This window comes from Apis cerana, linkage group LG13 (assembly GCF_029169275.1).
Source record: "Apis cerana isolate GH-2021 linkage group LG13, AcerK_1.0, whole genome shotgun sequence".
In the NCBI taxonomy this organism is placed as follows: Eukaryota; Metazoa; Arthropoda; class Insecta; order Hymenoptera; family Apidae; genus Apis; species Apis cerana.
In genome coordinates this window covers 7,184,527-7,197,975 of record NC_083864.1, presented here as the reverse complement: position 1 = coordinate 7,197,975, position 13,449 = coordinate 7,184,527, and the positions used below count along the sequence as shown (strand labels likewise).

At 45.7% G+C, this 13,449-nt stretch overlaps 1 long non-coding RNA gene across 2 annotated transcripts in view; it reads left to right on the top strand.

Moving 5' to 3' along the window:
* The first annotated feature begins 2,224 nt into the window (after positions 1-2,224).
* Positions 2,225-13,449, top strand: part of LOC107996183 (uncharacterized) — a 49,604-nt gene continuing 38,379 nt past the window's right edge. Inside the window, exon 1 of one of the 2 annotated variants that reach the window (XR_009832417.1) lies at positions 2,225-4,378. This is a non-coding gene — a long non-coding RNA (uncharacterized LOC107996183). The remainder of the gene's footprint in view (positions 4,379-13,449) is intronic. The other variant, XR_001765743.3, reaches the window with a different exon arrangement.

The following is a 13,449-nucleotide window of genomic DNA, read 5'->3' as shown; positions in this document are numbered from 1 at the left end:
ATTGCCGGTTCCGATAATTTTCTTCTTTTTTTTAACGACAGGTATCAACCTCACCCTTTCGAGACCTGTCCTTTTCGTATCAGTAACGCTTGTCCTATCTATCCCGACCGCGTCAGATGGCTACCGTTCCAATGCTTCGGAAGCTTTTGACCTATCCGCCAGCCTCATTTTGTATTTCACTTGTAACGTGTAATTTAAGATTCTTTTTTCTTTTTATATTAGAAAGGATAAACTTGACTCGAGCGACTTGTGATCAAGCGGACTACTGCTTTGTCAAATAATCGTTCCCAAGACGTTGTAATTAGAGAGCGAAACGATGATAGATAAACGATAAAATCTTAAGAGATTCGTTTTTCAACGAAACTGAGATTTATCTTGCGACGAGAAGAACAAACGTGGTTGGTTCCGTGATTTTTTCAATTCGACGAAAGGGGTTGGATTCGTGAACAAAAGCACGATTCACACGCGGTGGTTTGCAATCAGTGGACCACCCAGCCACGAGCCTGGACGTCGCCACACCTTGGATAATGATGCGAGGCGAATTACTCGAATTCGCTGACTCCATTTGATGACTGGTTAGCATAATAACCGCTGGGAACCGCTTGGACGCTCACGCACAATTCCGTTTCTTTCTTTTCTTAACTAAATCTTTCCCTTCAATTTCTAATCATACCTCTCCTCTTTTATCGAGAATCTGTTAAAACAAAATAAATCTAAAAAAACAAAACTTGCTTCGGAAATCGAAGAAAAATTTATCGAAACAAAATTTCGTAGAATCCAATATTTAATTATTGACTATTGTTAATCGTATGTATTTTGAACTTAAGCAAATTTTAAACGTAAAGTTAAAGTTGGCTTGCGAGGAAAATTCATTCGATAGCCCAGAAAGAAATCGGGGCTATCGAAATTCACACGACTTTTCTCTACTCAAGAATTTCATTTCTTCTTTTTTTTTTTCCAAGGAATTATCTCCTATCACCGAAACTACTTTCCGGTAGCAGCTAACCCATCAAACTCCTCTTCTCTCTTGGAAACGCATATATAAGAATCCTTCGTGCTTCGTTATCACTGAACACGAAAGAGTGGCAATTAAAGGGAGGCAAGCCACGGAGAGCGTTCTCTTTCACGCCCCTCCTTCCAGAAGACACGAGTATTTCGAGCAGCGAGCACATGGCCTCGAACAAGTGTTGCTCTACGCCATCCATTTCCCGTGCATTCCACGCATTCTGAATCCTCCGTGACATCCGCCTCGTGTGCGCACGGAAATTCCACACGAGCGCCATGTTCGTTTCGGCCAAGATTTATATTCGTTGAAATCACGGATACATAACAGTTGAAGAGGTAAGAAATCTGTTCGAATATAGAAGAATTAATTAACGAATCGTTTCCCCGGGCCGAATTTTCCCGTGGAGATTTAGACGTAGAGTAACGTGTGTAACAAGCCTCTAACGACCTTACCATTCGATAGACATCGATTAAGAGTGTGTCACAATGCCACGGAACATCGTGCAACGACACCGAGGCCGCGTGTAGGTGTCACGAACATTAATTTCTCGCGCCACGGGCAACTCCAACTTTCTTCCTGTTCCGACTACACTCGAACGATTAACCTTTGATTTATCCACCCGCCTCGATCCCTTGTTGGGCAGAGCAGGGAAGAATTTTTCTCTCGTAGTGCAGTGAGAAATTTCGAGGGACGCTTCCTTTGATATTTTTTTCTTTTTTAATTTAATATTTGTAATATTTTGTCTTTGCACGAATCGATTTAAGACGTTAAAATATTTGAAGATTGTATTTTTTTACGTTTTGATATAGATATAGATAAAATAATATTCTGATAATGATTCTTAATGATCATTCGTTAATTAGTTTCACATACATAGAACATAGAATTCCACAGAACGATTAGATATTCTTTTATATTTACGTAATTAAAAAGTACATATCTTCCAAATCGAACACAAAGAAACTCCATCTTTCAATATCAAATATCATCTTCGCCACAGGAATCGTATCTTTTCAACTATCAACTCTATTTGCCCAACCAATAATTCCCATTCCACGATCGATTTAACCTATCCCCAAGTGCATTGACCATCCTCTTCGATGAAACCCCAAATCTTTCGTTCTCCCCAAGGATATTCGTAATATCCGGAGAAAGGGATATACGAGTCATACTTTGAGTCTGACATCGAGAGTCACTGATCTGAGTCGAGCATCGTTACGCGAGATTACGCAAAATTACGCAACGAGTCATCGATCGAATTCCGATTTTAATTATCGGAAGAAGAGCGGTGTGTGTATCGATCGTGCTAACGAGGCATTGTCGTCATCGTCGAAAGCAAGAGCCCAGCCGAGGCATACATAGTTGGCATACTGTCAGCTCGGTGGTCCGGTGCCACTTCTCTATGGGGAGACGATGGCCGACGATGCCGTCGGTAATTAAAGCGAGTCACGGTGATTGTTCGTGGCTGATCTTGTCATCGATCGAATCTCTGGACGGATCTCTTCGATATATATCGGGTCGACAGTCCCCTTCCCCTCCATTGCTTCGCGCCCTTGGAGACTGCGGTGCTGCGGCTTCCTGCGGCCGGCAATTAAGATAATGCTCCCGTAATCTCGTACGATATCTCGTCCGATCGGAGGCAGAGGGGCAGCTCGTTGTCTCGAAGGTGCAGCTTCTTGTTTCACCTTCGATGCAATTCTATCGGCAAGGATTTTGCACCTGCGTTACGGTGCCTTTGCGCACGGGGGAGGGAGTTAGGGCGATCGACCAGGTGCACGGAGGGACGAAATATTGTTGCTCAATGAAACGTGATTAATCGATGGATAATTAACACGTTAATGAGCGGTGACGTGGTTTTACGAGCGAGTAAGGATCGATCGGACAATCGATCGTGGATTTGGATTTTAAGGAACGAGGATTCTTTGAAAAATGAGAATAAAACAGGCTAAGTGAGACCGTAAGTAAAATCCTTCCTCCTCTCGCTTCCATCGTTTCCATCGGCGGAACTTGGATCTTCCCCTCGGCTGGACAGATCGAGAAACGATGGCTTTGTAATGTGATTAATTATAGGCGAAGAAACCGGCGCGGTAAAGGCGAGAAGAATCGTAGGTAATGAGAATCGTCCGCGTTACCGCGGTCATCGATCAACGGGCGATGCCCGCTAATTGCCGATCGAATAACGATCCAACCTCGGTCGCGCTCGACTTGGAAAACGGAACGACGACGGGAACCTTTACAATTTATCGCGGGGCTGTTATCGATTTTTTTCTACACATAATTCATCGCGTTCACCGCGTGGTTGACACGAGTTTCGCGTCGTTTGTCGGCCGACCGCCGCGGAATCTATCGATCCGATCGATAGATCGGGCCGATAAACGGCGAGCACGGTGAATAGCAAACGACTGAAAAGATTTCCAACGTGGCGTTTCGAACGGGTCGAGCGGTGCCACCCTGCGTGTGTCGTAATCCGGGAATAGTCGGGGCAACAACACCTGTTACCTCGCCTCGCTTGCGTGCGGCGAATGCAGACCATCGCGATAAGCGGAGGATTTTTCGCGGCGGCAGACCGTTCGCAGATCGTTCGATCGCTCGATCGATCCAACGTGATTTACTCGAATGCCGGGACGCTCACCGGCCCGTGAAACGGTAATCGATCGCCGATCGGAGCCCCGGATGAGATTTTTGACGGGGAGAGACCAGTTTCTGCTCCCCTTTTTTTCTTTTTTTCCTTTTCTTTTTTAGTGCGGTTAATTGGTTTATAGGTGTGGTAAGAGGGATCGAAGGTGAACGAAATTGATAATCGCGAAATCTTTGTCCAATTGATTTGTTCTTTTCTCCCGAAATGCAAAGAGTTTTGCTTCGATTTAAATATCTTTCGCCATCATATTTCGCATATCTAAGTTTAAGGGACAATCCTTCGAGCAAATGAATTTTCTTATTAATTTTTCTCCTGGATTATATATATAAATACAAACAAAAATACTCGTCCAAATACTCGCGCTATTAACCAATAACTATTCGTTTTTGTTTCAGAATATTCTTCCCTAATTCCAAGACTCTTGTCCGTGGAAACGCGTGCCGAAACGCGAATCTCCAAGAGAAAGAGCCAATATCGAAGTTCCTCCGATATCGCGTTGCTGATCAATATTCGTTTTTGTTTCAGAATGGCCGATTCTCTCCGAATTCGTAGGACTCCGCATTCGTGAAAACGCGGCTTGAAACGGGGAATTGCTGGGAAAAAAGAGGGAATTTTTTCAGGTAGGCCGGTGCACGTGGTCTCAGAAGCGGTCTCCAACGAGGAACGTTCACTATTCCCCTCTCCGGGATATCCACGGCTCGGATACCGTAGGACGAAAGGACGGCACACGATTGGTTCGTACCACCACTGTTCCTCTTGTGTGTCGCGCGCGCGTGCGGAGACGCCCAAGTGGGTTAACACGAACAATTACGCGGCTTGTGCGTCCGCCCATACGCGCGAATTCTTCTTAATTCCGTTACATCGATACACCTCCATACCTACTCCGTATCCCCGGTTAATACGTTAATTTCCCGAATTTTTGCCAATTTATGCGAATCTTGGATCGATACGTGGCCGAGCGTAACGCGCGTGGGACGAATGGGAGGGTGATTAATGTCTTATTTGTGGGTGTATTTTAATGGGGATCCGTTTGGAATGTTGAAACAATGTTAATTTTAGTAAAGCCGTGTAAGCTGGAAGTCCAACTCGGAAGATATAATTTATCGTAATTGCGACAGGATAGATAATAATTCGTTAATTTATGGTTTACATTACGTCTAATTTATGGGCTTGTTATATAATCGTGTTTGAAAAGAAGAAAAAGAAAAAAGGAGCGGCAATTTTGTCTTAATTAGCAGGCTTGATTTACACAGAAACATTGTTTCGTCGATAGAAGAGCAGCGATTTCGATGCGTGGTAGAAACGGCAATTTGTAGCAGTTACGAGGTAATTTATTTATTTTGAAGAATGCACGCAACCATTGATCATCCATCGACAGATTCGTTTGTTAAAAAAATTACACAAGATCGGATACTTTCCGTTCAAAATTACCATTCTTCTTACAAACGCTCTTTCAAAATCAATTACAACCATTCTTCCAGATTATCCCCTCCCTCAAGCAACAAAATTTCTCGATACCATTTATTCCACCCACGGTTCCGCAATTACTTGTCACCCTCGATTCGATATCTCCAACAAATCCAATCGAGGTTTCCGGCCGATAAATCACCGATAACGGCCCGAGAATATGATGGAGAAAATTGCGCGACGCCCGCAATCGACTCGTAGAAAGATCGTAACAACTCGTGCCCCCCGAACCAACCTTTGCTCCCCCCTCTAATCACCTCTAATTTCTAATCGAAACGAACGTCGACGCGGAGAACGTGACGAATCCACGAAATCATATTTCGACTTTCGTGTTCGAAGAAGGCGCGAATATAGAAACAAAAAAAAAAGGAAATCGCAGAGAATTGCCACAATCGTGTCGACGAAGGTGAATATCTTTCCACCGAACGTTTCCACCACCGGCGTGTCATTGTCACGCTCAATTCACGATCGATTGATTTATGCGATATCTCGATCCCGTCGAGGGGCGTCCCACTTATTATTCCACGGTGAAAATCGAGGCGCCTGGTCGCAAGGGCGACACCGGTGATTGGACGGACAGGCCCCGTACACGGGCCCCACGACGTAGAATTATGGCGGTCAACGTTTATTCGCGTGGTCGATATAGGCGCCTTGCCGACCTGTCTCCCTCTGCCTCTAATGATTCATTGACCTGACAGGGCCGCTAATGCTGCACCCACGTAGCCGCCGCTACCGTTTCGACCGCGAGGACGCGGCTTGCCAAAGACACGTGTGTACAACACGCGTGTGGATCAGCTTCCGTACAGAGAGGCGGACATTTCGGGCGGACAATCGACCGGCTAATCACGCGGATTTGCATGATCGGAGAGGCAAGAGTGGCGCGCCAATGAGAACTGGATTTTCGAATTTTCTTTATCCCGAGATCGTCGACGCCGCTCTCTTGGCCCGCGATCGTGAGTCTCGATCGGTGGTGGTTTACGCGAGAAGGTGGGTTGCTAAGGCCACGCTGATAAATCGCGCGCGGGAGCTGTACCTAACTGATTTATGAGATTGAATGGGAAACAATGTATCGTGGTGGAACACAGGTAGGATTAGAAGCGATAAATTCACTTGGTGGAAGATTTACAGTGATTCCGGGAGTCGCGGGGAAAGGAGCGTTAAATTAATTTGCCTTTGAGTGTATTATATCGCTTTCGAGTTGTCTGTTCGAGTCGAAACTTGACTCACTTGGTATATCAACGGATATTGAAATTTTTCGAATTCATCGATATCGTTCGCGCGATAAAGAACGATGATAAGTTGAGAATAAGCGGCAAGAGGGAGAGGGATTTGGAAGATTATTTTCCCGAGATTCTTCTTCTCCTTCTTATCGTGCAACGATCTTCCGATCAAATCGGTAGGATGCCGCGAGTTTCATCGAGAACCAAAACGAGAAACATTGACCGGGATGCAATCAGAGGGTTCGTGTACGTTGGATCGGATCTAGAGGTTGGGATCTAGAAAAAAAAAGAAGATCGTCCCTGGGTTTGGACGAGAGACGGAGCACGGAAGTGGTTAACGATCTTGGAGCGCGAAATATGGCACGGTCGGCGAAGATCGGGCAGATCGGGTCACGAGCGGGCCCCGGTGCAAAGGCAGGGCCTTGCCGGGTTAACAGTCGGCTCTGATAGATCCCATAAACGCCCCCCGGTTATGCAACCGTGCCGTGTCTTCTAATAAGCTTCCTTTGGCGTAAGAACCTGTCGCGACGTGTCTTGGTTCGAGTTGAATCGCTCGAGAAACCATGGGATCGTCCCATCGATCACGATCGATCATGTCCGTTTAATGTAGAACGTGAATTTCTAATGTAAAACGAGGAATATTGGATGAGTCGAAGATATATCGGATCGATTTCGATTCTGCGAACCTGCGAATGAAAACGAAAATAGTTTGGAAAACAAAGATGTTCTACGGACGAAACGAATTATCGATCCCTAAATTGATGTCTTAATGAATTTAATCCTCTCGAGAAGTTTATATATTTACGTCTATATTTACGTATAGGTGACTCTCGTTAGAAGTCGTTAAAAGTCGAGTTCCGATCACTGGTTGGGAGAGATCTTAATGTTGACGGAATGAATTTTCAGAACACAAGTTTATCAGTTCTCCCGCTGAGAGGATCGTGTCTCGGTTTCCATGTCTTCGACCGCGCTCGTCCTCGAGCCGAGCTCGAGTTGGAGTGTGTTTGAACAGTCTGAAGTGGCGGGCGTCTCGAGGTTTCACTTACAAAAGGCCTGCGGATTTTTACCGAAATATCTCCTCGTTCGAAACGAAATTGCCCGTCTATCGGGAAAGAAAGAAATCCAACGATACCAACCCAACGATGAATATACATCTTTTCCAACTCGCTCGAACCGAATCGAAATCTCTAAACATCTAAGTTTCGCCGTTTATCCAACGATCGATTTATCTTGAAAGTAATCGCGAGTGACACGCGTCGAACAGCGTTTCGAAGAAGAAATTCCAGCGGACAGCATGTACGGTGAGGAGTAAAAACGAGTGGCGTTTGTTTCTATATTAAGCGACACGATTGTAATCCCAACAATGCTTTTTTCGCCGTCTGGCCCTCGCCACGAAACGAGTCGTTCCACCGGTACTTGAATTCTTTCGTTCCTTTTTTGCGGAGGAGGAGTACCCAGTCGGAATTGGACGAGGGACAGGAGGTGGAGGGGGCGGTAGAGGGGGGGCGGAGGGTACGGCCGACAGCGGGTACGATATTAAAAATCACAATAAGGCATATTAACTTGACCTACTATCGGCTCACCAGGAAGAGCACGCTCGTTTAAAAGTCCTCCGAAACGTACGTGTCCCCGTCGTATGAAATAATGCGCACGTGGGTGCTCGCCGAGGATACAGGTCTCGGGCATAAACAACAGTGCCGAATAATGGAGGCAGACATCTCGAAATTAAATCGAGCGGCGAGAAATCCCCTCCTCCCCTCCATGGAAATTAAATCCGTCCACTTTGCCCAAATTATTTTTATTTCACGCTTTTCACGCCTGCCTCTCTTCTCGAGATAAGAACTCGATCGCGTACGACAACTTTGTCGCGCGAATACCGATGTCGATGGGTAACGAAGATACGATACGAGTTTCGCTCTTGTGTGTGGTCCTCGAATTCTTTCATTTTAATTCCGCCGATTCCATCTGAGCGCGAGTTTAATCGAACCTCGCCTCTTAAATTCCGAGCTTTATCCCGAGAACATCCAAGTTGCTAGAAACTGGAAGTCCCCTCACCTCTTTCCTTTACCTCTTTCCTATCGAACCGCCGCGATCGACGAACGATCACCACGGACGATCGTGGTAGCGCGGTTCCGTCCATTTCGAAATATTAAAATCGGCATTAAATCTCTGTCAACGAGTATCGAGGAACGAAAAAGAGGACAGGGTGCCGGGGGCCGGTGTTCCCTCAGTGACAAGCGCGCGTAATCACGCGCATTCGTGTCAGCGCGAGGCGAGTCGCCCTCGCTTTTACGACGGCCGAACTTTACTGCGGTAAGAGCAACCGCAACGGTGGAATTAGCAATTGTAATGTTATAAGGCATCGGTGGATGGGCCGAGAAGAAGAAGGAGAGAGAGTGTGTGTATGCGCGCGCGCGTGCGAAGGAGACGACGAGGGGTGGAGGACACGAGTTGGGGAAAGGTGGGTGGAGAAGCAGAGAGAGAGGAGGAGGGAAGTATCCGTACGAAGGATAAAGAATGCGGGAGCCAAGGGGTCACGAGGATTTCATTTGACGGAATAACGTGGCGTTTAAGAGTCGGTACCGTTATCACGCTCGTTGTATACAGGTAAGAAGCAGCAGGATCATGCGACCTCCCACCTTCCACGTTGCATTATATTTCGAGGAATCGAACGTAACCACTTACCGAGGCGCGCGGCCATTTTTCGTACCAATGGCAGGGGCCGCCTCTCACGTTGGTCGCGTGATTTATCCAATAGCCAATAATTATCGTCCTTTCTGATAATTAACTTCGCTCATTGTTCCATCTTTTTCATTCGACGCGTTGCCAGATTAGACTCCTTTTCGAGGTAGATTGGTCGAGAATCATTCGAGGCATTGGAAAGTTTGGAAAGCGTCTCTTTTGGTGACTTCGATGCCTGGTCGAGGATCACCGCCAGTTTGTGAAACGATAGGAAGCCTGGTTTTCGCAAGAGAAGTTACTTTTCACTCTTGATTTGATTAATTTTATTTTGATGAAAGATTATTATTCTTCTCAGTTTCATCCATTGGAATTTTGGAAAAACTTAAACGCTATCGTTGGATGAATTTGTTGTTGGAAAAGGGGAGATTTTGTCCAAGGGGATGGGACATTCTGTTCGGGATCGTGAAAGTGTAGCGTAATGAACGGCTCGCGCTTTGGGGTCGAAGGTCACGCGGTAATGAATTGTTTTGCACCTCGCGGGCAAACTCGTCTCGGCCAACCTTCCGTAAGACGAGCCCTCGAGTGGCGTGCGATGCACATGCACAATTTACATGCACCGGGGGAGGACTAATGTCCGTGGAAGACACTCGAGGCGGCCTCTTCATATCGAGTGGGTAGCGTCGCGAAGAAAATCGCCAAGTGTGAATCTCTCTCTGGTTTCGAGAAGGTCGATGACTCGTCACGATTGATTAATTAGATCGTTTCGTGTTTTTCCTTTTTTCCCCCAATCGGTATCATATTACAAGACAATGTTAAAACGAATAACGATAATTACGAGCCACAATTCTTCTCGAGATACCACGATTCGATGTAAGAAAGTTTAACGAATTTTCTATCGTTACGAGTAATGCGACTTATATTAAAAAAAAAAAAAATTAACTCAAGCATTTAAAAATCGAAGATATTAATCGAAAAGAAGATTACCTGAACGAATAAAATACGATCCTCCCACAGAACGTAACTGTATATACATATATATATATCGAAAAATTTCTCATTCAACAACGTTTCAGTTCGCAGCAAAAAAGCTTCCGTGTCGTATCGCTTCATTAAAATCCAAGCGCGATTGAGAAAGACAGAGCGTCGAAAGTCGACGGGCCGAATTCGTCGAGGCGTGGGCACGAGCCAGAATCGAGCGACGTTTGATTATCCATGGTGAGGCATTCACGGCGAAAGAGATTACCACCTCGTATATATATATATATATATCTCACCTCTCGGTTCACGATGGTGGTCTTGCAAGAATTAATGCCACTTTACCGACGCCTTAATGGGCTTCCTATTGAATAGAAGAGGCAATAAGAAGAAGGAGAAGAAAAAAAAAGAAGGAGGAGGAGGAGAAAGAAGGTAAAAGTCGGGACGCATTGGTTGGAAGCAGTGTCATAGATAAGCTGGGAGGAAGGAGAGAGGAAGAGATGAGGGAAGAACGCGAAGAATGCGACTATTCAAGGGCAGACAAGTAATTTTCTAGTGTTCCTTTCGGATCTGCTTTTGGACCGACCATTGTGGCCAAACGGCGGGACGTGTCTCGAAGATTCTACTTTAAAATGACATAGTGTTATTTTATACGCTCGCTTCTGGAAAGGAGCCACGTTTCTCTGTCTGGTTAATGTCCCCGTGTTTAAGGCGTTAGGTGTCGTCTTTCTTCCAGACACCCGTGCCTGCTTCGAACAACTGTTTCCGTGCCACTTCTTCACCGTTCTCCGCGACACTGCGTTGATTAATGGACCGACTTTGGCCGAGTGTATAATTTTTCTACAATTGTAATAAAAAAAAAAAAAAAGAAAAAGAGACAAGTTAAAATTAAAAATTGAAAGATATCTGCGACGAATTGAAATTCTGATCCATGGAGGTTATAGAAAGTAAAAGCGCGATATCTTTTTCGAAAGTTCTCTTCGAAATTTCAATCAAGCGATACAAATCAATTCGTCTGTTTAGAAACTGGGTCAGAAATGGGGATTGTCGAATCCTTGAACGTTAATTCTCGTTAATAGTAGAGAATATATCTGGCCATTTGTTTCGAACAATCACCGGTTGATTCGACGATGACTATGGAATAAATGTGCTTCTCACAAACGAACGGATATATAACCATACTAATTCCTTATTGATGAGCGTCATTCGTTACCATATTTCCCTTGCTTTTTCCTCTCTTCCACCTGATTCCTCTCAACGCCTCGACATCCTCCTCCGTGGGGAAGATATATATATATACACACCATTGCACCGTGGAAAAACTTGGTGGCTGTGGAAATGGTTAATCGTCCCCTGGGGCTTGTTTTTCGGTTTTCCAAACCTTCGCATCACTTTCACGAGCACATTTATTCAAACGTCGAACAGAAGGATACGATCGTCACGTTACTCGAAGGCGCTTAAATAATCTCGAAGATAAAGGAAAGAGGAGAGGGATGAAAACTGTGAGTTATTTCCTATTAGATTTCCTAGCAAACAGATTCAAGGAGATACCAACTCGAGGGGTTGAAAATTTCATTTTCCATCGCAACTGCTCCGATCAAACCAATTCAGATCAATTCCCTATATTAAAAAAAAAAGGAACAATCTCCACGCCTCTCATTCGCAAGTAGCCTCTCATCATCGAGAATCCGCAACCGCTACGATGCTTTGGATCCGAAAAATAAGTAAGCATCGAAACGAATTGCACCGTCGTTGAACGAATCACAGTAATCGGCGCAAATCGGTCCACTTAGCACCTCGTCTCGAATCCGAGAGGAAAATCCTCCGTGGAAAAAGCAATCGAGTCCAAAGTGGGAACGATCGAGGAGGCCTCCGGATCCGTGGAGCCTCGGCTCCACATTCTGTGGGAATATGGATCGTGGATCTCCTCTCCGGTTTCCATCCGCGGAATAGAGCGGACCGGGTACAACGGATAAAACGGTATATCGTGGAACGAGGCACAAGCTAGCCACGGCCATTCCGGACGATTGCACTTCTGATGGCCGAAGGCTGATCACGATTCAAGCGCGAGTTATACACAAGATCGGTAGATCACTACCGATGTAGATCAACGGTGCCCGCGGCGGTTGGATCGCCGGGTCGTACATACATCTCACCCTGGTGGTGTGCACGCTCGGCTTTAATGCGATCGCAACGGTAACTCGGACGCGGGCCTCCGCGCGAGAAGATTCCCGACCACGTCTCTTTGTCTCTGTTCCGCTTTTGGCCCGACTCGCTCCTTTCCTTCCTTCCCCGATTAGCTGATAAGATACTGCACATTGTATACGTAATACGTATATATTATCCGCCCGATACCGACCGGTTGCCACGGTACACTTTGCCACAGCAACGATTTGACGAGCTTTACTATGGGTCGATCGTTATGCCTTTTCCTTAACGCTCTCATTTTCGCATGCCTTTCTTGTCTATCTTTGGGATAGAGCTAATGGGTGATTGAATTTTCTCTTTTCTTTCGCTTTGCGCGCGGAATCGAAAATTGAAACTTGATTAAACAAAATCGATGGGATTAGTTGATTTAGAATTCACGAACTTCGAATTAGCGAATTTCGAAAATATATATCTTGGACGAATAAATCACGGTTATTATCCATCGAAAGCTCGTATGGATCGTTGAAGATCCATAATCGTGGTGTCTAGCGGAAAAGTAGTAGCAGGTACTCTCACGAGCCTGCCGCGATTATCCTCCCGTTCTCCATTCGAAAGATAACGAAAGCCGTTTCTCATTCCCAGAGCATGTGGAATTATTCGGTGGCCTGGGAGCAAGTTAGCCGAGCGACATTTTTGCCGGACCAGTCATATCCCCGAGCTTTATTGGCTCATCAGGCCGGCCATTGGGCTCGAAGATAAAATGATGAAATGGCAGGATAATGGCACACCGCGTGCCAACCAACGGGTGTAACTTTTTTGCTATTACTCTTGTTCGACTCGCGGTAAGAATTCGTCTCTTTTATTCCTCTCCCTTCATTTCTTTCTTTCTCTCTCTCCCTTTCTCTCCTCGCATCCAACGACGAGAACACGCGCGGTTGTCGTTGCTCGAAAGTACGAAACGACAAGCTCTGTTCGGCTTACAAGGCCCCGACGCCGGTTGTAACGATACGTATTTTACGATCCTTGGTAAGACCCCTCTCTCTCTCTCTCTCTCTCTCTTTCTCCTTCTCTACGTAACCAAGAGTCGAGAGAATTCTTTTTTTTTTCGTCGTTGCTTTTACAAGGACTTTTCCTTCGTCTTTAAAGCCCGAAAAGTCGCGGAGTCGAATACGGCCGAGTCACGAGACCCTTATCTTAATCCGGCGAGGGGATTCTAACAGTTGCGTACATTGTATATGTTTACGACGCGTTTAGATTTTCCATTGGAGAGGGAGGGGGACGAGGGATGGGAACAAAGGACGCGATAGGCAAAG